The sequence below is a fragment of the Cynocephalus volans genome, chromosome 2 (genome assembly GCF_027409185.1).
Source record: "Cynocephalus volans isolate mCynVol1 chromosome 2, mCynVol1.pri, whole genome shotgun sequence".
NCBI lineage: Eukaryota > Metazoa > Chordata > Mammalia > Dermoptera > Cynocephalidae > Cynocephalus > Cynocephalus volans.
The window spans coordinates 111,628,943-111,651,968 of NC_084461.1; the positions used below are offsets into that span (position 1 = coordinate 111,628,943).

Sequence of the window (23,026 nt, forward strand, 5' to 3'; positions counted from 1 at the left end):
TTCCACCAGCCTCGGGTGGCCCGGGCTGCAGCGTTTTCAGGCCCCTGAAGACCCACGAGATGTCTGGTTGCGTTACCCTCCATTTATATACAAGGATAACCAGAGTCACTCAGCTTGCCAAAGATATTAATATTAGGGCAAGTGCAGAGTGAAGACTAAACCGCTTTGGATTTTGCTTTTCAGCCCTGTCCTTGGCACTAGAGACAGACTCCTAGCATATTATTCATACCAACAAAAGTGACCTCAAAACACCAGTAGTTCTTTCATATGTGGACAGGGACCTGCCTGGGTCTCTGGTTGTTATTGCTGGGTGTTCTTTCACATATTCGGCTAGGGGCTTTCTGGGAACCTCTGGGGGAAACGAAATGAGATCTTGGTTTTGGATCAAGGAGTGCTGGCTTTGAACTGCCACCCTGCTGCTTGTCAATGGGAGAGAGCTACTTGATGCTGAGCCTCGGTTTCCTCCCTGACACTGAGGACCTGAGGTAGGTGTGTGCCTGCACATTGAGGGCTCTTGGTAGTGGGCAGTGCTTAAGACTGTAGCGCAAAAGGGTCATCTAGCGATAGTGGGGGCCCGGACAGGGGAAAGAGTCCCCTACAGACACCACCTCTAGGCCCCCACAACCAGCCCACCTGCCTCTGCAGTTCTCCTCGCTACTCTCCCATTTCCCAAGCAAACATGTCATGGGGGCAGAACTGCTGACATCTGCTTTGATAGTCTTGTAAAAACACAGGTAAAAAATCACAGAAATGCTCCCTGGAATTACTTTTCTCAGCCTTAGACACTGCTTCCCTCATCCCCCACAACCCACACACTTGCACATACACACCAAAACCATAGATACTTTTTTTATTGCTTACCTAAAATGGGTCCAGTCTTTTAAATAATCAAGATACAAAGAAGAAGGAGAATAAAGTTACACACAGCCAAGGACCAAGTTACCTGAGATCACTTTCTCACTTAATCTCTACACAGTTTGTATCCTGGATTCTTGTGGACCATGAAACTGGTGGATAACAGGGTGTCTTGGTTATGATACTTTCTTCCTACTTAACTCAATGCCAAACACTTACATATCACTTCCAAAGAACCTCTGAGGCATTCTTTTTTTCTAATTTAAGCACATGCCCTCTCCTGCACTTGCCCCTTTGGCTGGGACCTGCCTGCCTGCACCTGCGCACCACACATCTTGACCTTGGCGGCGGCATCAGTCCCCTGCATCTTGGAACAGAGCAGCCTCTTACACAGCCCCCACCTGTTGGAACACCGGCTCCGCCTGGACTTTCTCAGTGTGAGGACTAGCCTATTCTCTCCCCAACCATCCAAGGAAGCCAAGTGTTTAAAACCTGTTAGAACTGAACCAGAGTATCAGCTTACACAGAGGGCTGTCTTCCCACGAGAATGTCCCTTAAGCCCCTTGGCCACTCAGAAGGAAAGTCCTGAATTCAATATCTGGTCTGTTGATTTCTTTGTATATCTAGCCCTGCCAAAAATAATGGGGTGAGGTTCCTTAACCTGATTCAGCCTGTTTGATAGAAACAAAAACAACTTCACATTGACACTGAATTAAATTACTATCCCAAGATAAAATAACTAAATAATATACCAAGGTCTACCCTTTTAAATTTTCATCTGATGGTAGTTTTCCTTCAGAACAGACAAAAAAATTACACTATTAATAGCAATAGTGTGAGTGTAGTTTTCTATTTTCATAGCACTACTCATTTTCCATTTTCTAAGTGCTTAATAAATATAGTGGGTCTTTACTGCTTTCTAGGGGGGAAATAACACTTGCACCCCTATGGAGCTCTTCATTTGCTTTATGGGCTAAAAAATCTCTAGTGTATCACAAATTAACACAATGTTCCTGAGGACCGTGTTTTATTCTTGAATTTCCAGTTTCTCTAATAAATGTGAAGAACACATGTAGCCAGATAAGTCCCCGGAGACCAACCACTGCAGATGCTGAAGAAAGCAAGTTATTCCCGCTAAGATCAGCACTAACTTCAACACTGGAGACTGTTTGTTTCCCAAATTCTCCTCCCATTGCCTGACGTAAGGCAGTGAAACTGGTTTCTAGTTAATAACCAAAGAGTACAACAGAATTAGTTTTTTGTTTGTTTAAGTAAAGAAGATTTTTGAAAAATTAAGAAAAAACCCAAACTTTTGAATCATCAAATAATGACCTTTATCTAGTCACAGCTCCTATCTTACCTATAGGCAATGGACCCTCACTACCATCCCTCAGAGAGATTTGTTATTCTTTCCCATAATATTTTTATCATGAAAAATGTCAAACAAATAGAATATTATAGTAAACCCACATATACCCTGTTATCCCAATCTAAAAATTAATCAGGATTTTGCCACACTTGTTTTACCTATCCTTCCTTCCTTCCATTTTATTAAGATTTTAAAGCAAATCCCAGAAATCACATCATTTTACTCCTACAATACTTTACTATGAATTTCTAAAAATATGGACATTTCTTACATAACCACAAAGCCATTATTATTTCTAACAAACAATAATTCCTTGGTATCATCTAATACCCAGACCATATTTAAATTCCCCAACTGTCTCAAAAAATCTTTTATGGTTGGTTTGTTTAAATGATCCAAACAAGTTGTACATACCACATTTGCATATTAGGTATCTTAAATCCCTCTTATGTATAGCCCCCTAACTTTCTTCGCACACCATTTTCTTGTTGAAGAAATTCATACGGGGCTCATCTAGAGCCCTGTCCTGATATCTACTTTCTTAGTTTGTTTATCTTCTGTGGTACCATTTAACTTGTTCCTCTGTCCCCTGAATTTTCTGCAACCTTATGGATCACTTGATTAATTTCAGATTCAACTATCAGGCAATAATAGCTCATAGGTGGTGCTGTGTACTTCTTTGGGCATCACGGCCATCCCACTTTCAGTGACTTCAGAGAATTTCCCCACTTAGACATTTCTAAAGGTCTAATGATTGCATCCCTTGATGACAGCTGCCTAAATTAATTATTTCATATGGGGGCTATAAAATTAGGCTTTCCAACTCTAAATTCCCTTCCACATTTAGTAGTTGGAGTTCTTTTGTAAAGAAGACCTTTCTTTATCAACCACTGCAATCTGGCTATCATGAAATACAATTTACAAAAAAAAAATATATATATAGAGAGAGAGAGGCACAATCTCTGCTTAACTCTTTCCCATGACTGCCAAATCTCAGAGTAAGGAATCGGTGCCTTGGTTACATCCTCTAGTAACTGAGTTGTTTTTGTTCTTGTTTATATTATTCTTAAAGGTCCACTTGTCTTTACTGACATTAAAAAAAAAAAAATCAAACCACTAATCCATAACAAACCCTTCTTCTCAAGTATAAACAACTGGATTTGTGATTTAAAGGGACACAAAATAAGTCGAGGGTATGGACCCTGCCATCTTGTGGCACTCTCGGTAGGATAGCTGGGTGCCATCTCCCTTACCTGCTTTGGTATCTAAGACTCTTGTTCCCACGGTTGATATAGTATTTCCTTAGGCCCAACACTCCTTGCAGACAGAGAGGCCTTCTGCATTTACTAATCCCTCAGGAAAAATGAGAACAATTCTAACACTTCCCTTCTTTTGCTTATTGCTGCACACATCACTTGGTGTCACTTGCCCCCTATAAACCTCCACTTTCATATTATTTATTAGATACATCTGAAGGTTCCCCAAGCCTGTGGAAGGGGGCTGGCAGGACTAGTGCCTCTGCAGACTGACTAAGGTCATCGTGCCTGCAGTGCTTGGGCTTTGTCTATGATCCACGGGAAGCTATTCCTGCCCCATAGGGCCTGCAGATGCCACCTGGCAGGGCCACACCCTGTTCCAGTGCCATAATGGTGACACATTAACACGCCAGGCAAGCTTCCACTGGGGGAAGAATCTACACATGTATGAGAAACGTCTCCCTTTCCTTCTTCTCATTAATAAGGTTGAAAACCTTAAGGCCATTCACAGGTATTCCCTACAGAGGCATTTATAAGCTTTCTTTAACAATGGCTGACAAGTGTCTCTCAGACTGACAGGAATTCAGGGTCTTTCTTTTTTGTTCTCTAAAAGCAGAGATATTTTCTGCCCATTATCGCCTTGTTTCACTGACAGACATCTGTCAGTTAGACATTAAAACAGAGTGATAATGGGCAGATAATATGCTGGCTCTGTCCACACACTTCAAGAGGGAAGCACTCATGAAAAATGTGTATTTTGGGAAACCTAGATGTGCATGTGCCATCTGCATTTCTATTTAGTTTGAAATTGAGTGTAGAAGAGCAAAGCGGTGAAAGGAGGGATGGACTCCCAGGAGATTCCTAGGCAGCCCTGTAGACATCAGTGAGGGAGTGGAGTGGGGTAGGCGCAGCACGCCGGGGAGGCTGGGCGGCCTAGAAGTGTTTTTTTCTGGCTTCACTGGAATGCACTGTGAGAGCCGCTGAACCAAGGAACTGGCAGGAAACATCTTCTATGGCTCTGTAAGCGGAGACTCACACACTGAAAGAGCACAAACTCTTTCTTTTGAAATAGAGGTGAAAGGGAAGAGCACAATTTAAAATTTAAACTAATAAAAGCAATTTGGTTCCTACTGAAAATCTTTCTAATAAAAGCAATTTGGTTCCTACTGAAAATCTTTCTAGTAAATGGTTCTATGTTAGAAAGTAACACTGTTACTCAGACATTCGGATCTCCAGTCATATTTTCAGGTTCTGACTTCTTGGCTAATGTAAATAAAAGCATATTCTCCAACACACTCACACTTACAAGCCCTATATAAGGCCATCTTTATGCTAAAAATTCACCATAAAATCTTTCCATCTTGACTTAACCACAGAGCCAAGGGACTACTGCAGTATAATCCCTACTGCAAAGTTCTAATATGAGCACAAAGGGAGGAAAATAGGTGTCATCATATTGGTTGGGAATAGTCAACTAGACTAGGGTAGAAGCCAGAAATCACTAGCCTCACCAGTAAAGAGTGTTACAATTTTCTTTTTTAAAAACAAATCGGGGGTAGGCTATTTGGAGCAATGATTCAGCATGTAAGTCGTGGAGTTAAACACTTTTAATTTTCCCTCTATCAGTTATGTCTCCTCAAGGCAGGGATAAAATGGTGCTCATCTCATAATATTTGAGGACTAAATGAAATAATGCACGTGAGGGGCCTACCCTAGAGCTTGTCATACAGCAAACCCTGCTGGCTGCAATTATCGTATCAGAGACACAGCAACCTCAAATTTCTCTAGCATACCCTGTTGCTTTTGGTATTTCCGTGCAAGCCAACAAACATTTATCACAATACTATTTCAGGTCCGCCGCCGGCTGACCTGAACAGCCCTTGCCTCGCTAACAGTCTCTTCCTTGGTGTTCCTTCTGGTGGGCGAGTGAATTGCCCAGATTCCTCTTTCCCTCCGGTTCCCGTTGGGAGGAGATGGGGAAAGAGAGCCGTGAAGAGAGGTGAGCACAGCCACCAGCCCCAACCATCCGGTTAAAGGACACTCAGACGCGGAGGGGGTTCTGTCCAGCAGTTCCGTTTATTATCACACAAGCACTTGCTTTTAAAGGCAAATGGGGAAGGGAGATTTTTCACATCCTCCAATCAGCTTAAAGGTTACTTGAGAGCGTGCATCCTGTCTCAATGCCTAGCTATTGCAATCACGCAGTGTTCACGGGCGCGGAAGCGCGTATTTGGCCAATAAGGGCTAAGGCAAGGTTCCCGCAGACACTCCCACCCTACTTCCTCTGGGTGCCGTCTTAGGCTGCCACGTTAATATGCCCTTGTGGGCCCATAATGGCGCCGCTTGTAATGTCACTTAAGGTGGCGTTAGTTTTTAAGGCCCGACAATACTACACTAATACAGGAGGCAACACAGTACTTTCAAGAGGCAGTGTGGAGAAGCATTAAAAAACATGAACTCAGGCCGGCCTGTGGCTCACTCGGTAGAGTGCGGTGCTGATAACACCAAGGCCACGGTTCGGATCCTACATAGGGATGGCCGGTTTGCTCACTGGCTGAGCGTGGTGCTGACAACACCAAGCCAAGGGTTGAGATCCCCTTACCGGTCATCTTTTAAAAAAAAAACAAAAAAAAAAAACATGAACTCAGAAATCAGGCACATGGCTTTTGCCACCAATTACTTAAATTCTGCATGTAAATTTTCCCATCTGTAAAAAAATGAGAAAGTGACTTTTACAATCATTGTAAATTTAGTCCACAGGGTATTTAAACTGCCTCACCCAGTGGGTGCTCACTGAGTGGTAGCTTTCATCGTTAGAATATTATTAGGCTCAGGAGAGGGACAGAAGAGGGCCTGAGGAATCCTGCCACTAGATGGCGTGATCCTGGGCTGGAGAAGATGGGCCAGAATTTGCCAAGGGAACACTGGGGTAAGACCAAGTACACATACCCAAGCACATGGGGAACCTAAAGAAATTAGGTGTTACTAGAACGTGGCATGTGCAGACAACATTATCCCAAAACATGGCATTAGTCCAGTACAGAACAGAAAATTGTCTCCCTTCTTTTTTGCCTTCGAGGGTAAATGTGAGGCTCTGAGGAGCCAGGTGGGCCACTATTGCTCCTGGAACTTTCCCTATGTTTGCCCAAGAGCCAGGTACCATTTTGGCCCCAGAATGAGGAAGCTAACTTTGTGGCATTTAGTACAGATACAGAGGAATGAATGGCCCTATTCTTTTCTGGAGAGGATATGTCTTTGCACTTTCCTAAAAACATAGGGGAGAGTCAAACTGAGTTTGTACTTGACTTTCATCTGTTGAACCCAACACTTTTAGAAACCAGCTACCTCTTCATCTTTTTTACATGGTGCTCAGCACAGGACACACTTAGATGTTTACCAGGTATGTGAGGGAGAAATGTATATTTTTTGTTTTGTTTTGTTCTTTTAGTAAAACAGGGATACGCTCAAGGGGAAATTTACAACTTTTGAATATCTGGGTCATAAGGATCTGGACACTTGAAAGAGGCCAGAATATACTGCGTCATGATTTTTATTAAGTTCTACTGTCAAGGTGACATAAAATATGTGTCCTGTCTGCTAGGAGAGAAAACATAAGCAAAGCTGATCCACGATGACGGTCTAAGTATGCAAACGAGACATGCTGATTTCCCTAGCCTGGTGTGTTCATAATTGGACTCATTTCTTAGATTTACAAACGATGATCACTGTGGTAAATTCGATAACAGAATTTTCTGCTGTAAACATGGCATTCTCGTCAGTATCTTTTTAGAGCCCTTAAATGGTTTTGATGTACATGAAACTAAAAGCTGGGAAAATTAAAAATCACACAAACAATGAAGATGACTTCCTAGGTGGATTACCTATTAATTGTGGAGGTTTGGGGATGTTTTCATTAGAAAGAGTAGAGAGGCTGTCTAAAGATACTTGTGTATCTACAAATGGATGGAAAGCTATTGTCTTTCTTTCAAACTCCCAGAAGCCTCTTTTATTAGTTTGAAGAAATAAACCTCCAATCTGCTTCAGTAAACTGCATTATTTTTAAAGTACAAAAACATACACAGTTTCTTCCCATGAGCAATCTTCTTTAACGGCAATGTAGTCATTGGGAAGACTGCATTAAAATGCATATTTTATCGAATCTCCATCCACCTGACAGCCCCTCTCCACCTTCTTTTCTTACAATATTATTAGAACCCACTACTTTTTCCCAAGTGCCTGGCATATAAAGAGCACTTAAAAATATCTGCTGACTCATTGAATGAATAAATGAATTCACTACCTTGATGTCAAATTTTGTATCCAGGTTATTAAATCACACAGTCATAGAGCTGACACAGACCTCCTACTTAGAAATACAGTGCCCTCTATCTGACTTAACTTCTCAGCACTCCAGTATCCCTTCTGCTATTTGATGGTTGCTTTTTTTTTTTTTTTCCCTTCTTCTTCTTGAATTCTGAATGCTCCTTATGTTCATTACCAAACTTGAAATCAGGTACTCTTATCTGGAGGTCATATAGGAAAATTAATGGGCAGGTCATGAATTTGAACTCTTAACCTAGTAATGGCTTGCAAGCATCTCTAAAACAAATTCCCTTCCCTACTTGCCCATATGCACATAGTCTCCTGTAGTTAGTATGAAGTATATTGTGGAATAAAAATGAAAGAAAATGAATAAATGATAGAACAAGTGGATAAGAAGCCAAAATTCTTCAGAGATAAAGCAATTCCTATTTTCCCATCAATTTAGGACACTTTGTAAGTACAGAAAAGGAGTATCCCAGGCTCAAAGATCTTCTCAGCCTGTCTCTCAGGTCCATGTTCCTGATTTACTGTGTGAGGCAGAGTGTGAGCACAGTGGGAGCTGCATTTCTGGTGCCCTGATTCGAAACTCATGAATACTTGTTCCCACTGGCGATAAAATGGCTAGTTATACTTGGAATGGTACCATTACTTCCATATTCAGAAATACTCTTAGGTGATTGAGCTCTTATGAGTTCGTTTTGGAATCTCACCACCACATAACCCAGTTTTTATTTGTTGTAACACACTGTGTTTGCAAGTTGAAGAAGGGCTGCATTCTGTTGCTGAACGATATGCAGTCAGTAGTATGCTACGTAATTGTAGCAAAACCACCAGAAACAGCCACAGAAGGAAAAAAAACCTGTTGCTAATTTCAAATAGGCACCTGTAGTGTTGATTGGGATAGACAGGCAAGCAAAGGTGACCCATTAGTGTAGGTATGATGGTTAATTTTGTGTGTAATCTTGACTGGGCCACAGGATGCCCAAATATTTGGTCAGACATTATTCTAGGTATTTCTGTGAGGGTGTTATTGGATGAGTTTAGTGCTGAACATTTAATTCAATAGACTGCATAAAGCAGATTGCCCTCCCTAATGTGGATAGGCCTCACCCAATCAGTTGAAGGATTGAATAGAACAAAAAGGCTGACCCTCCCTCCTAAATGAGAGAGAATTCTTCCTGCCTGACTGCCTATGAGCTCCCACCTTTTAACTCAAATTGAAGCATTGGCTCTTCTTGGGTCTCAAGCCTGCCAGCCTTCAGACTAGAACTACACCACTGGCTTTCTTGGGTCTCCAGCTTGCCAATGGCAGATCTTAGGATTTGTCAGCCTCCTTAACCATGCAAGCCAGTTCCTTATAATACATATACACATGAGGGTACTCAAAAAGTTCATGGGAAAATAGAAATAAAAGATAATATGAATCTTTCCATGAACTTTTTGATCTACCCTCATAATGGAGTTTGGATGTGCTGTCCCCTCCAAAACTCATGTGGAAATTTGATCCCTAATGTGGCAGTGTTGGAAAGTGATTGAGTCATGGGGGCGGATCCCTCATGAATGGATTAATGCTCTCCCTGGGAGAGGGGGGATTAATGAGTGAGTTCTCACTCTATTAGTTCCAGCAAGAACTGGTTGTTTAAATAGACCCTTGCACCTCCTCTCGCTCTCTCTTGCTTCCTCTCACCATGTGATATGCCTGTACCTGGCGGCTGCCTGCTGCTTTCTGCCATGAGTAGAAGCATCCTGAGGCCCATGACAGATGCAGCTGTCCCAGAATCGTAAGCCAAATAAACCTCTGTTCTTTATAAATTACCCAGTCTCAGGTATTTCTGTTATAGCAACACAAAATGGATTAAGACACCTCATATACATATTCCTATTGGTTCTGTTTCTCTGGAGAATTCTATTACAGCAGGAAACACCAAAGAACTGATAATATAAAATGTATATATGTATATAGACTCTAATAAATGTATATACATGTGTCCATATACTTATATACACATGCATATATGGCTTTAAGATTCATAAAATAAAATTTAAGCAAATTCCTAATTACCTCCTTGGTGATGCTCAGGCTATGTGAAGAGTAATCTATAATCCCTGATCACACTCTAAAAGAGTAGATGACTGGGGTGTGCTGAACAGAAATGACATGGGTTCTTCTGAGTGTGGCTGACCAGCCCTTGCGCACACGCAATAATTTGGTGGTATGGACCAATAGCCTTAATATAGTTGTGCCTTTCCATTTAGGAATCTACTTTCAGGACATAATGTTTGAGCCTTTTCTTTAAGAAATCTATTCGAAGGACATAATAAAAAATGCAAATAGGATTTATGCACATTCTGCAGTGCTTTTTAATACTTTGTAGTGTTCCTCTCTAGGAGCATAACATAACTGCCCAACAGTTGAGGAAACATTAAAAAAATATGAGGGTACTTCAAAAAGTTTATGGAAAAATAGAATTGAAAGATAATATAAATATTTCCATGAATTTTTTGAAGTACCCTCACACAAGATATCCATATAAAGGATTATTAGTGTGGCCATTAATGTTACTGGTGTAATAAATGTTTAATTTTTACTCAAAAATACAATATAAGGCCATGTGAAAAAAAAGTAGGGTATCTGTATAAGTATTTGTACTTATAATTTCAACTATAATTTACTAAAGAGAGAAAGATGGTATATCAGTATGTGAACCAGTGGTTCTTCATAGGTAATAAGTGATTCTTATTTTACTTTTATTATTTATGCTTTTTGTGTTTTTTAAATTTTCTAAAATAAAAAATATTTTTACTCTATTTAGAAAAAAAGGTTGAACAAATAACATTTTATCACCCTCAACAGGAAGCATATTAAACCTCCTCCTGAGAAAACAAACAACAAACACAGAAACCAAACCAGAGAAAGCCCAACCAAAACTCAGAAAAGCACATGCCTTCACCATAAATAATCCTGCCACCAAAGGATGTCCTTTATTCCACAGGTGCAGAAAGGACATTACAGATCTCTAGGGAAGGAAATCCGACAACCTCTCCTCACGGCAGCCTGCTCCAGGAAGCAGCTGGTTGAGTGGGAAGACCCCTGGGTCGGGCCCCAGAGGTCCTGGCTCTTTGCTGCTGACTGGCTTTGGGACCACCAGTGTGTGTTTACTCTCCCTTAGCTTCAGGTCTTTTATCAGTAATAAACGAAAACCAAATCAGCCTCTGTGAGCTCCCCTGGGTATTGTCAGAATAAAATGAGTGGTAAATTCACAAATACCCCCAGGTACAGAGCCCTGCGGCAATGTAACAAACATCAGTATTCACCTCCACCAGGTTCACGACTGAATCCCCCAACGGACCCTCCATCCCCCTTGGTGGCAGCTATAGATGTCAACAGTGGAGAAACAAAATGACCTAGACGGGATAGTCTCTTTTTTTCCCCCATATGAATACATGCGCCTAAATTAACATTTTGTTGGCTTTTTTCTTTTTAACCAGAAATATGCCAATTTAAATTAAAAATCTATATACTTAACAGAAGTCATTCTTGCTAGAGAAGACAAATCTATATACAGGAGCTAGCTGCAATAATCTGCCAAGCTTTTATAAAGCATCATTTATCATTCCTGTGTGGAATTTATACATCCAAATTGCCTGGCCAGCAATTGTATATTTAAACTACATGGCCTTTCGAGAATTAGTGGGTATTGTCATATCTTTTATAAATGAGGAAACTAAAGCAAGGAGATTTTATAATTTTCTCAGCATCCTAAAGTTAGTGAAAGAAACTGATTAACTCTTTTTCTTATACATAATTTCTGTGACTTGCTACCACTATTATTATTTAATATTGACTAAAAGCATACACTATGAAAGGTGCCCTTGGTCATTCTTTTGGGGATGAGGGTGGGGTGAGAAGGACAAGTAGGGCAAGGGGAGTAAAAGAAGCTAAAAATTTTTCCTTACATTTAGAGTTAACAAAGTAGGTGATTTCTTCAGTTCCAATAAGCATATTCCACAAAAAAACTCCTGAGTTTCCTAATAACACAGAGTAGGATTGAAGGCTGAAAGGAAAGGACACATTCTTTTGATAAGACTCAAATTTTGAAACAGGAAGCACCTTGGTATTTAATGCTTGGGCTAGACAGTGGGTAATAGTTACAGGATTTCATGATTAAATTTTGCAATATATAATTGCAGTGGCTATCACCGACACTGATTAGTACCTCAGATTTTTTTCAATCCACATTTTACTAATTTAGAGGAGAGTAGAAGATAACTCTCAGCTCTGTTGGTCTGATTCTATAGAAGTTTGTTTTTGTCATTTTAAAGCTAGGAGTTAATATATAGGACAAAAAAAGTAGAAAATAAATACAAAAAAAACTTAAAGCCGAATCACTTTCCTTAGTATTCTTGAAGTCTCATGCTGTGGACTCCACTTCTCTTTATACCTGTGAGTCACCACATATTTTTCTAGGCATCACAACTCATTCACTTCCCATCTTGTGCAATGATTTAATTTTTCCTCTGTAGCAATTTAGAACTGTAGGCAAGAAAGCTCTGGAAGCTGTTCTACTGAATTACAGAAAATTAGAATCTAGTTTGAGAGAAATAACTTACATGTGCATTGCATGAAGAAATGTAATATTTCTTCAGTTTTGCAGAGGCCACAATAAATAATTTTTCTTATTTCTTCCACATAACAAGAAAAAACATATAGAAATCTCCTTTTGCTATTAAAATCAGGTATTTTGAGAGGGAAGGAGGAAGTCTAAGATTGTTCTCTCATTGAATGTAAGTGAATTCTATGGATATCTTAGTCACTAAAATTGCAAATGGCTATTTTTCTTAGAAAATCTTACAAAGGCTGCCAGAGGTTTCTCTCTCCTTGGATACTGTGTAATAATAGCACATGTACAAATTCTTGCTAGCATGGATTCTATACCAAACATAACGTTATGCTAGGATTGATTATAACAGGTGACCCTCAACTTAAACACTATTATTATTATTTATTCATTGACAACCCCATCCCTTTGGGTAGACCTTCCCTATATAAAAAGACTAGGATCAACATCTCACCCACATAACCCCCTCTTCATGCCCTTTCCTTGAAAGCAAGGCTTTGCTAAGTGGCATCAGCTGTTTGACCAGGGCTGACAAAAGTTCTAGGAGTGGTTGGGATGGGAGAGCACTTATTAATACTCCCCTGTATGCTACTAAACCATTCTTCATTTCTCTCTTATTCCTTACCCCTTCCTATATTTTCTGTGCTGGGTGATCAACCTTCACTATGATTCCTTTTGAAATGCGGCACAGTATTAATAAATAAAATAGAGAACTTTAATATCTTGGACGAACTAGAAGAAATTACTGCCAGTACTTTGAAAATAATTAGTTTTAATTTTAACAACAGAGATTCTTCTGGACTAAAGGTTCTTAAGCCCCAAATTTAAGACGTGAGTAGAAAAGAAATCCAAATATAGTCCATTTTTCTGTAAATTGCTGCAGACACAGACACAATTGCTGAATGCTTAACCATCACTCCTAGGGGAAACGCAGGGTTTGGTTCCTGTGGGCCACTGGTCACAACATTTTCGTCCACAGACCAATACATAAACTTGTTTTATGTGTCTCTATTTAAAGACACCTTACTGAATAGATATTTTTGATTCCATTAACACTGAACTCACAGCCAACAGCACAGTAACTCAATGAAGATTTTCTAACACATGTATTTTCTCTGTAAGGCACATCACCATCTTCTTGTGCTCAGCAACACTAGACAGCATTTCAGCACTGCCCTTGGGGGCTATTTTAAACAGTGAGGTGACCAACAAAAAGCACAAAAATGTGAAAAATGTGCCACTAAATGTACCACAAAAAGGGTACTTTTTTATATACGAGAACTAAAACGACAAGGCAGAGCATTCCTTGCTCAAACCTCAGCTGGGAACACATGTATAAGGTGACTCAAATTTTTTGCTACATTGTGCATCTGTGAATGACTGTAAAATCACTTCAAGTATTGATTTGGGGTAATAAATACATTTTAGCAAGTAGGTGAATTCACAAATATGGAATCCGTGAATAACAGATTGACTGTATAAATTCTGCCTCTCATCCAATCATGCTTTGTTTATCTCCTTTCTCCTAAAATTCTCTCCTATTCTCCTTTTCTAATAGCCTCAATTAAAGTAATCTCTCATGCTAAATAGTGAGAAATATTTTTATACTAGATGGCCATTATAATCGCAGTGTGACTGTAAATTATTTATTTATTTAAGTAAATGGTAGTTAGAAGCTTTGATTTTCAAAAAATTAATAAATATAATGTGGGTGGTAGAAAATATAAAACCACAAGTTCAAAAAGTCTCTTCCATCTCCCTGTTTTAGAAAGAAAATAGAAAAAGTGTTGAGTCTGAGTTATCATTCAAACAGACACAGGAGTTAATTTTTATAATTCAGGTAAAACTACCATTAGTAAATTACTACTTATTCTGGTTCAGAAAAGCATATTCAGAATTTGGTAGGCAAATGACAAACAATTTACTAAATACTCTAAAAAGGAGAGGTGCTGACTGCACATACAACAAACGAGGCCTCTGTCCTCTTAAGCACTTTTGTGCTGAGCCACATTTCAGGAGCTTTCTAATGCTTCAGGTAAGATTAGAAGTTCAAACCTATTTTCTAAAAGTTGTTGTTTTCTCCACACTGTGGAGAAAAATGTTGATACTGTCTACTCAACAAAGAGGTGTAATAAACAACAAAAATAAAAAACAGGTGAGAAAATTTACACTTGTTAGAAACAGTTTTCAGAATTGTGCTTGGGTTTTCAGAACTTAAGCCAAAGTATGTGTTATATGTGTTAATAGTGCCTCACAGAGTAGAATCGGAATAAGGCAGGACTGATTTGTATGTAGATCTAGAATGACATTAAAGTAAAATTCTGGCAGAGTAACTGTTTACACTGGGCCTGACCCCAGGAAAGCTTATTCATTCATTCATTCATTCATTCATTGTTTAGATGGTTCACTGACAAGAACACCACAGAAGTCCCTGGGGGCCCTTCTGCTGGAGCTGCCAGCAGGTACCCTGACCTGCACCATTGTTTCCATCCAAGACAGACTCCCCAGCACTCGGCCTGTGGAAGAGGTCTTAGAAGGAAATGAGAGTCAGGTCCTGTAAGGTGTAAGCACACAATGAGGGTGTCTCACATCTAACATCAATGAACAGTTCCTGTCAATTACTCTAAGCAGACCTGTGCAGTATGTTATTATTAATGGTTTATAGAATCACGGTGCTGAGACTCAAATTTATAGTCTTCCTGCCTAGTGCTTCTTACCTAAAATTAACTTCATAACCCCATCTCAGCTAAGAGACTGAAAGTAAGCCTTCTTGAGCATCTGAACTACTTAATCACATCGTGGCTTTAAAGAAATGGCATCACAACACTATTTCCACTGCTTCTTATGTGGTTTAAGAAGCAATAAAAACCTTGAAAGCCTAAATATGGCCATTGTAGCATTTACTGATTAAACCTTAACTCTTTAGAGTATCTACTAGTTATTCTAGGCTGGGAGTCAGCAAACCTTCTCCATAAGGGCCAGAGAGTAAATATTTTAGGTTTTGCAGGCCATACAGTTTCTGTTACAACTACTCAACTCTGCTACTGTAGCATGAAAAGAGCAATAGACATTACACAACTGAGCATGGCTGTATTTCAGTAAAACTTTAATTTTGGACACTGAAATTTGAATTTCATACAATTTTCTTTTTTTTGGTGGCTGGCTGGTACAGGGATCAAACCCTAGACCCTGGTGTTATCAGCACCACATTCTAACCAACTAAGCTAACTGGCCATCTCCTGAATTTCATATAATTTTCATGTGTCACTAAATATTAGTCTTTGTTTTAGTTTTGTTAAAAATATTGTAAATGTAAAAATTATTCTCTTAGTTTGAAAAAGCAGATACAGTACCTGCCCTATAGGAGTTTACTGTCTAAAGCAATGAATGTTGGTACAGACACACAAATAAAATATAGAGAAATTACTATACACCAGACATGGTAAGATAATGGTTTAAGGTAAGCCATTTATATCAGATATTTAATGTCTCTGTAAGTTTTAGTGATTACTGCAGTTTGCAAGAAATGTCTCAGACTATTTATAGTCACTGGTAAATTTGCATGAAGAAGGGAGATGATCAGAGCTTTCTATGAGAAAATCCAGTGGTTATTAGCTTTCATTCTAACTCTGTGACTACCTTGGAACAGTTTTCTGATATCTATTTTGAAACTTCTCCAGAAACACCACATACTAAAACATTCCCAGCAAGCAGCAGAGCATCCTCAGGAGAGGGCAGGAGACGAGGGCATCCCCACCCAGAAGCAGGCAATGAGCGTGCCAAAAACACCACTTCCATGCAGGTGGCCCACGACAGATACCGCCACAGCCTCGGCTGCTGCAAAAGCAGCTCAGTGCCACAGCAGTAGCCATGGCCACCATGCAGGCAGCCTGCCAGACACTGGACTGCATTGACACAAGCAGTTACCAGTGGAGACTGGAAAAACAAGAGGACATTTCTCTCCTCAAAGACCACTCCAGAGTAATGAAAGAAGCAACTGCTCTTCCAGATGAGCAGACATCATTGTAGAAATACTAGAAATACAAAAATCCAAAACATATGGCACCACAAAAAGAATACAGTAATTCTCAAATACCAGACCCAATAGAGCAGAAAACCTTTGAAATGACTGAAAAGGAATTCTGAGCAACAATCTTAAAGAAACTCACTGAGATATGAGAAGATTCTTTTAGACAACATAATGAAATGAGAAAAAAAAATCCAGGATATGAAGGGGCAAATTTACAAAGAGTTTAGTACCTTAAAAAAGAATGTAGCAGAACCCATGGAATTGAAACATTCACTCAATGAAATAAAAAAAACAACTGAGAGCTTAAGCAGCAGGCTAGAATAAGCAGAAGAAGGAATTTCTGATCTTGAAGATAGTCTTTTTGAAACAACCCAGATGGACAATAAAAAGGAAAAAAGAATTTTAAGAAATGAAGAAAATCTAAGAGAGCTAGCAGACAACCTTAAGCACACAAATATTTGAATCATTGGTGTTCCAGAAGGGAAGGAGAAAGGAAATGGCAGGAAAACCTATTCAACTCAATAATAACAGAGAACTTCCCAGGTATAGGGAGAGACACCAACTTTCAGATTAGGAAGCTCAAAATCCCCAAGCAGATTCAACCCAAAAAGATCTTCTCCAAGACACATTATAGTCAAACTGGCAAAGCTCAAAGACAAAGAGAGAATCTCAAAAAAAGAGAAAAGCATCAAGTCACTATAAGGGATCCCCAATCAGACTAACAGCAGACTTCTCAAAAGAAACTCTATAGGCCAGAAGAAAATGAGATGATGTACTCAAAATACTATAAGAAAAAAACCTGCCAGCCAGGAATACTATACCCAGCAAGGCTATCCTTCAGAAATGAGAGAGACTATTACAAACAAAAACGGTGGGAGTTCACCACCACACAACCAGCCCTGCAAGAAATCCTCAAGGGAATCTTGCATCAGGAATCTGAAATATGATAATCACTCATCTTACCAGCTGTAGTTCTGTTCAAACATTTTGTTTATTCATAATTCAGTCTTGGTAGGTGTGTGTTTCTAGGACATTATTGATTTCATCTAGAAGATCTAATTTGTTGACCAACAATTATTCATAGTATCCTCTTGCAATCCTTTTGATTTCTGTAAATTTGGTTGCAATGATCCTTCTTTCATTTCTGATTTTAATTATTTGAGTCTTCATTTTTCTTAGTCCATCTAGGTAAAGATTTACCAATTTTGTGGATCTCATCAAAGTACCAACTTTTGGTTTCATTGATTTTCTTTTTTTTCTACTTTCTATTTCTTTTATCTATACTCTAATTTTTATTATTTACTTCATTTGCTAGATCTGGGCTTAGTTTTCTCTTCATTTTCTAGTTTCTTAAGGTGCAAAGGTGATTGCTGATCTGAGATCTTTCTTTTTTTTATTAATTTATGCATTTACATTAAATAAATTTCCCTTTTAGCAAAAAAAACCAAACATTAGCACTCTAATTCCTGAGCCTGCACTCTTAACCACTAATCTATGCTGACCTTTCATTATAATTAAAATAAGTAATAATGATCCATTACTTATTATCAATAAATTTTATAATGGGCCTAGTCTACTGTTCTATTGCTGTTTCTCAATATATCTGAGGTTAGTTTTGGTGGACTGTGTGTTTCCAAAATACCCATTAATTTTGTTGTGATTTTATGATTCGTTAGTATCTAATTTTCTTAAAATCTGTGGTATTGCTACTTTTCTTATTTTCTATTTCTTCTTTCCATATTTGTCTTATCTTACTGTTACATTAAAATTCTGTTAAAATAAGAATAAATGTACTCACTGTTAAAAAAGTATAAAAATTAAAAAAAATTTTTAAGTGTTTACTTTCTTTTTGGCTCTTTTCCTAATATGGTTTGTCAAGCCTATATTTTTTTTTTGTTATTTTTATATCACTTGTATTTTTAAATTTTTTCCATTGTATCAATTTAAGCATTTTAAGTATAATTACTACTGAAATTATAAAAAAGAACTGAAATCAGAAAAAACTAAATATACAGAATAATTGTAGTAGTTCTTATATTCTGCTTGTTCTTAATTTCCTCGTGTTCTCTAATAAAGTTATTATTGAACAAAAAACAAACATTTCATTAAAAAGTGACATAATTCCTTCCTTAATACTTCCAATCAATAATGAAATATAGTGATAATAAAGATATAGAATATACAAATAAATATCACAAGGACATAAAATCAAATTATCCACTAAGAGAAACATTCAAAAGTACACATCAATTCATTACAACATACTAGTTGTAATTAACTAGCAAAATGTTACTGAAATGTGTTTGAAGAGATAAAAATATGAATGAGTAAAAATAAAAGCTTCTTGAGTGAAACTATAATTGGTTGAAAATGCAAAACATATCATATCTTCCTTAATACTTAAATAAATGGCAATTCAATAAAAAAATAAAATAAAATAAAGCATTCCCAAACTTGAATGCTGGATAGCATTGAATTCCTACTGCATTAATAGCATTACACTGTTGGCAAGGTTTTCTTCCCTAAGATTTATACCAATAAAGAATGCTAAAATGCTTTAGCGTGTTATAGAAAACAATAAAAAAAGAGAAAGTAATAAAGTATACAAAAAAGTATATGAGTGTTCAGCATATGACAAGCACTGCTCTTAGCATTTAGCCTGTATAATCTCATTTAATCCTTATAATGTTCCTCTGAGATAGGGACTATTTTTTTAAAAATTGTTATTAGTGACAACCAACAGAGTGGGAGAAAATATTTGCAAAATATACATCTGACAAAGGATTAATATCCAGAATATATAAGGAACTCAAACAACTTTACAAGAAGAAAACAAGCAACCCAATTAAAAAATGGGCAAAAGAGTTAAGTAGGCATTTCTCTAAGGAAGATATACAAAAGGCCAACAGACATATGAAAAAATGCTCAACATCACTCAGCATCCGGGAAATGCAAATCAAAACCACACTGAGATACCATCTAACCCCAGTTAGGATGGCTAAAATCCAAAAGACTCTGAACGATAAATGCTGGCGAGGTTGCGGAGAAAAAGGAACTCTCATACATTGTTGGTGGGACTGCAAAATGGTGCAGCCTCTATGGAAAATGGTATGGAGGTTCCTCAAACAATTGCTGATAGATCTACCATACGACCCAGCTATCCCACTGTTGGGAATATACCCAGAGGAATGGAAATCATCAAGTCGAAGGTATACCTGTTCCCCAATGTTCATAGCAGCACTCTTTACAATAGCCAAGAGTTGGAACCAGCCCAAATATCCATCATCAGATGAGTGGATACGGAAAATGTGGTACATCTACACAATGGAATACTACTCAGCTATAAAAACGAATGAAATACTGCCATTTGCAACAACATGGATGGACCTTGAGAGAATTATATTAAGTGAAACAAGTCAGGCACAGAAAGAGAAATACCACATGTTCTCACTTATTGGTGGGAGCTAAAAATTAATATAGAAATTCACACACACACACACACACACACAAACACACACACACACACAAAATCCTGGGTGGGGGGGAAGAAGATATAACAACCACAATTACTTGAAGTTGATACGACAAGCAAACAGAAAGGACATTGTTGGGGGGGGGGAGGGAGGGAGGTTTTGGTGATGGGGAGCAATAATCAGCCACAATGTATATCGACAAAAGAAAGTTAAAAAAAATAAAAATAAAAAAATAAAAGTTTGGTTGAATTAAAAATAAAAAATTGTTATTAGTAGGAAACTATGGCACAGAAGGGTTAAGTTACTCGCCCAAGGTCACACAGCAAAATGGTGGAACTCGCATCTGAACTCAGGTATCAGATTCATGAACTTCTGCTCTTAACCACTCATGATCCCTCCTCCCAACACTAAGAGATCTCATGAGCAATAGCTCTATCATTCTGTCACTTGGCATTCTTTTCCCAAGACACTGTGTCACATGTGCACACAACATTCATCACCACCCTCCCTCCTCCACTTTCTGCCTGTGTCCAAATGTCCGTTTTCACACTCTGTACAGGTATGTTGACATGGGAAGCCAGCTCACCACAGAGCAGGTGCACACATTCTGCAGGGGAGGGGTCAGCAGCCCCTTCCTGCCTCTGCTAGTCTAAGACAGTGCTGTTCACACTCTGCGTGGTGACCCACTAGTGAGGAGTGAAATCAATTTAGTGAGTCTTGAGCAGCATTTTAAAAAGTGAAACAGAATGGAATAGAATTAAATTAAAAAAAAAAAAAATGCCAGAGTTCATTGCAAGTTGCAGTTTAGTTTTGTGTATGTGTAAACTGGGTTGCCATGTAACATTTATTGCTGAAGGCCGCAGTTAAAAAGTGTGGAAGTACCTCAATCAATAGGAAACTTTATGTAAGCTCTGGGAGCTGGGACTAGGGGGATAAGACAAGCAGGACCAGCTTGGCCTTCCCCCACCTCAGGAGGCAGAAATGTCTCAGGGACTTATTTCTCCCAGTTTCCTAGGCTGTTCAGCTTCCAAGAAAAATTGATGCTCCTCAGGCCAGGCAGAATCTTAGACTTTATCTGCCCTCCTGAAGCCAGGAACCATCTAAGGCAAGTGGCTGCCCAGCCACTTGGCACACGAAGGAACGTGAAATTGACTTTTAGTTTGGTGTATCCCAGAAAGATAATTCTATATGTGAATAGATTTTAGAATAACTTACTTTCAACACATGTCAAAACATATCCAATTTGCCCTTTGAAGTTGCAAGCACCATTTGGCATTTCTTTTTCCTTTTCATCTTAAGAAACAGAATGTAATGGCAGAGGCCTGGTCAGTGTTTGGCAGAAAAAACAAGCACCCCATGATGATTGAGTTTCCTCAAATTTCCACAGGGCTCATTCCCCAGGCAGATGCAATTGGCACTAGATTAGCTGCCGACACTTATTGACAAAGGAATTAATCTTCACCAACAATGTTTTTTAAAGCCCATTCTTTACAGAAAGCTGTGACAGACATCAGAGCTCCTTTACTTTCCCCCTTTCCTCCTTTTCTTCTTGATGAAAGAAGCTAAAAATAACCTCTTAAGCCCTTGATTCCACTGAGGAAGGTGCAGGAGTAAAAGAACAAAAGAACATCTGAGGGGGGTGGGGAGGGGCTGAGCAGACAATTTTCAGGGAAGTAAAAATACTCTATATGATATTATAATGATGAATACATGTCATTATACATTTGTCCAAACCCACAGATTGTACAATACCAAAAGAACCCTAAAGTGAACTATGGACTTGGGGTGCTAATGGTGTGTCAATGTAAGGCATCAGTTGTAACCACGTACCTCTCTGGTGGGAGATGTTGATAATGGGGGAGGTTGTTTGTCCATGGGGGCAGAGAGTACATGGGAAATTTCTACCTTCCTCTCAATTTTGTTGTAAACCTAAAACTTCTCTAAAAAATAGTATTTAATTTTCAAAAATTAACTAAAAAAATTGAACATATATTCCAAAACAAAGCAAAAGAACATCTTTTCCCTAGTGCAGGATATCACCCCGTACAGGCAGTCACTAAAACCACAGCCATTATGAGACTGCCTCTTACATTGATGGAGGTGGAAGAGTGTCAGGGGAGGGCAGTGTGAGAACAGACATCATCTGACACATGACAACTGTGTACTTGGTCAGAGAGGACATCCCCATTAATGATCTGTGAGTACCCAATTTGTAGCTTAACTACCTTTTCCTACCATGCTCTCACTCATCAAAATCATCTTTTGGTGGAGGGAAAAAACAATATTCACTTCTTACATCAATAAAACAACATGGAGCCAGGAAGTGCCCACTTTCCCTTCCCAGACATTACTGGGAGTCCCTCACACCCCTACCCCAGGTGGGCCACTGCCAGGCTCTGTTGGGTATTTTAAATGCAACTGCCCAGTTTCTCACTCAGTCTGTAAATAATTACTATTGAGCATCCACTGCACTCACCAGACTAGTGTTTGTGCAGAAACACCCAAAGGAAAAGAGAAAACTTTACCCCTGATAACTTCCATACTCCATGGAGAAACGACATGTTGAATGAAAGGATGAACTGGAGAACCTAGAGCTGAAGCTACCTAAAGTGGTGGCACTGGAACAGTGTATAATGATCTTTGGGTTAGGTCCAAGGGGGCTTATTTTTTAATTCTCCATTGATTTCATCATGTCTGTGTCACCTGTGACATAGGTCAGCAGCAGGGAACTTGGTGACAGTTATAGAAAGATTCTCATGTACAAAGAGGACACAGAGACAACAGGGAACTAACAACTGTGGATGAAATCTCCATATGCTGATGTTGATGTGATGTTAGAAAGGATGACTTAAATATCTGCATTGGGTAGGAGTGAGCTGAGGAAGGTGTCACGGTGAGAGCAGGCTTTTTGTATAGGTGGCATTTTGTTGGTGTGACTTTTTGTTAGTGTGCCTTTGTCGGCTTGCAGCAGTGGAGGTGGGAAGGTGAACAATGTGGCCATGTAGAGAGGAAGGAGAATTTTTCGCATCATGAAAGAAAATCTTTGGTGGTAATCAACAAAACTTATGATATAAGCATAAAGAATTCTTTTGAAATGGAAT

At 38.8% G+C, this 23,026-nt stretch overlaps 1 protein-coding gene across 2 annotated transcripts in view; it reads right to left on the reverse strand.

The window, feature by feature from the left end:
• Positions 1 to 23,026, reverse strand: part of MARCHF3 (membrane associated ring-CH-type finger 3) — a 145,025-nt gene that overhangs the window by 48,727 nt on the left and 73,272 nt on the right. The gene's annotated exons all lie outside the window — the stretch shown is intronic.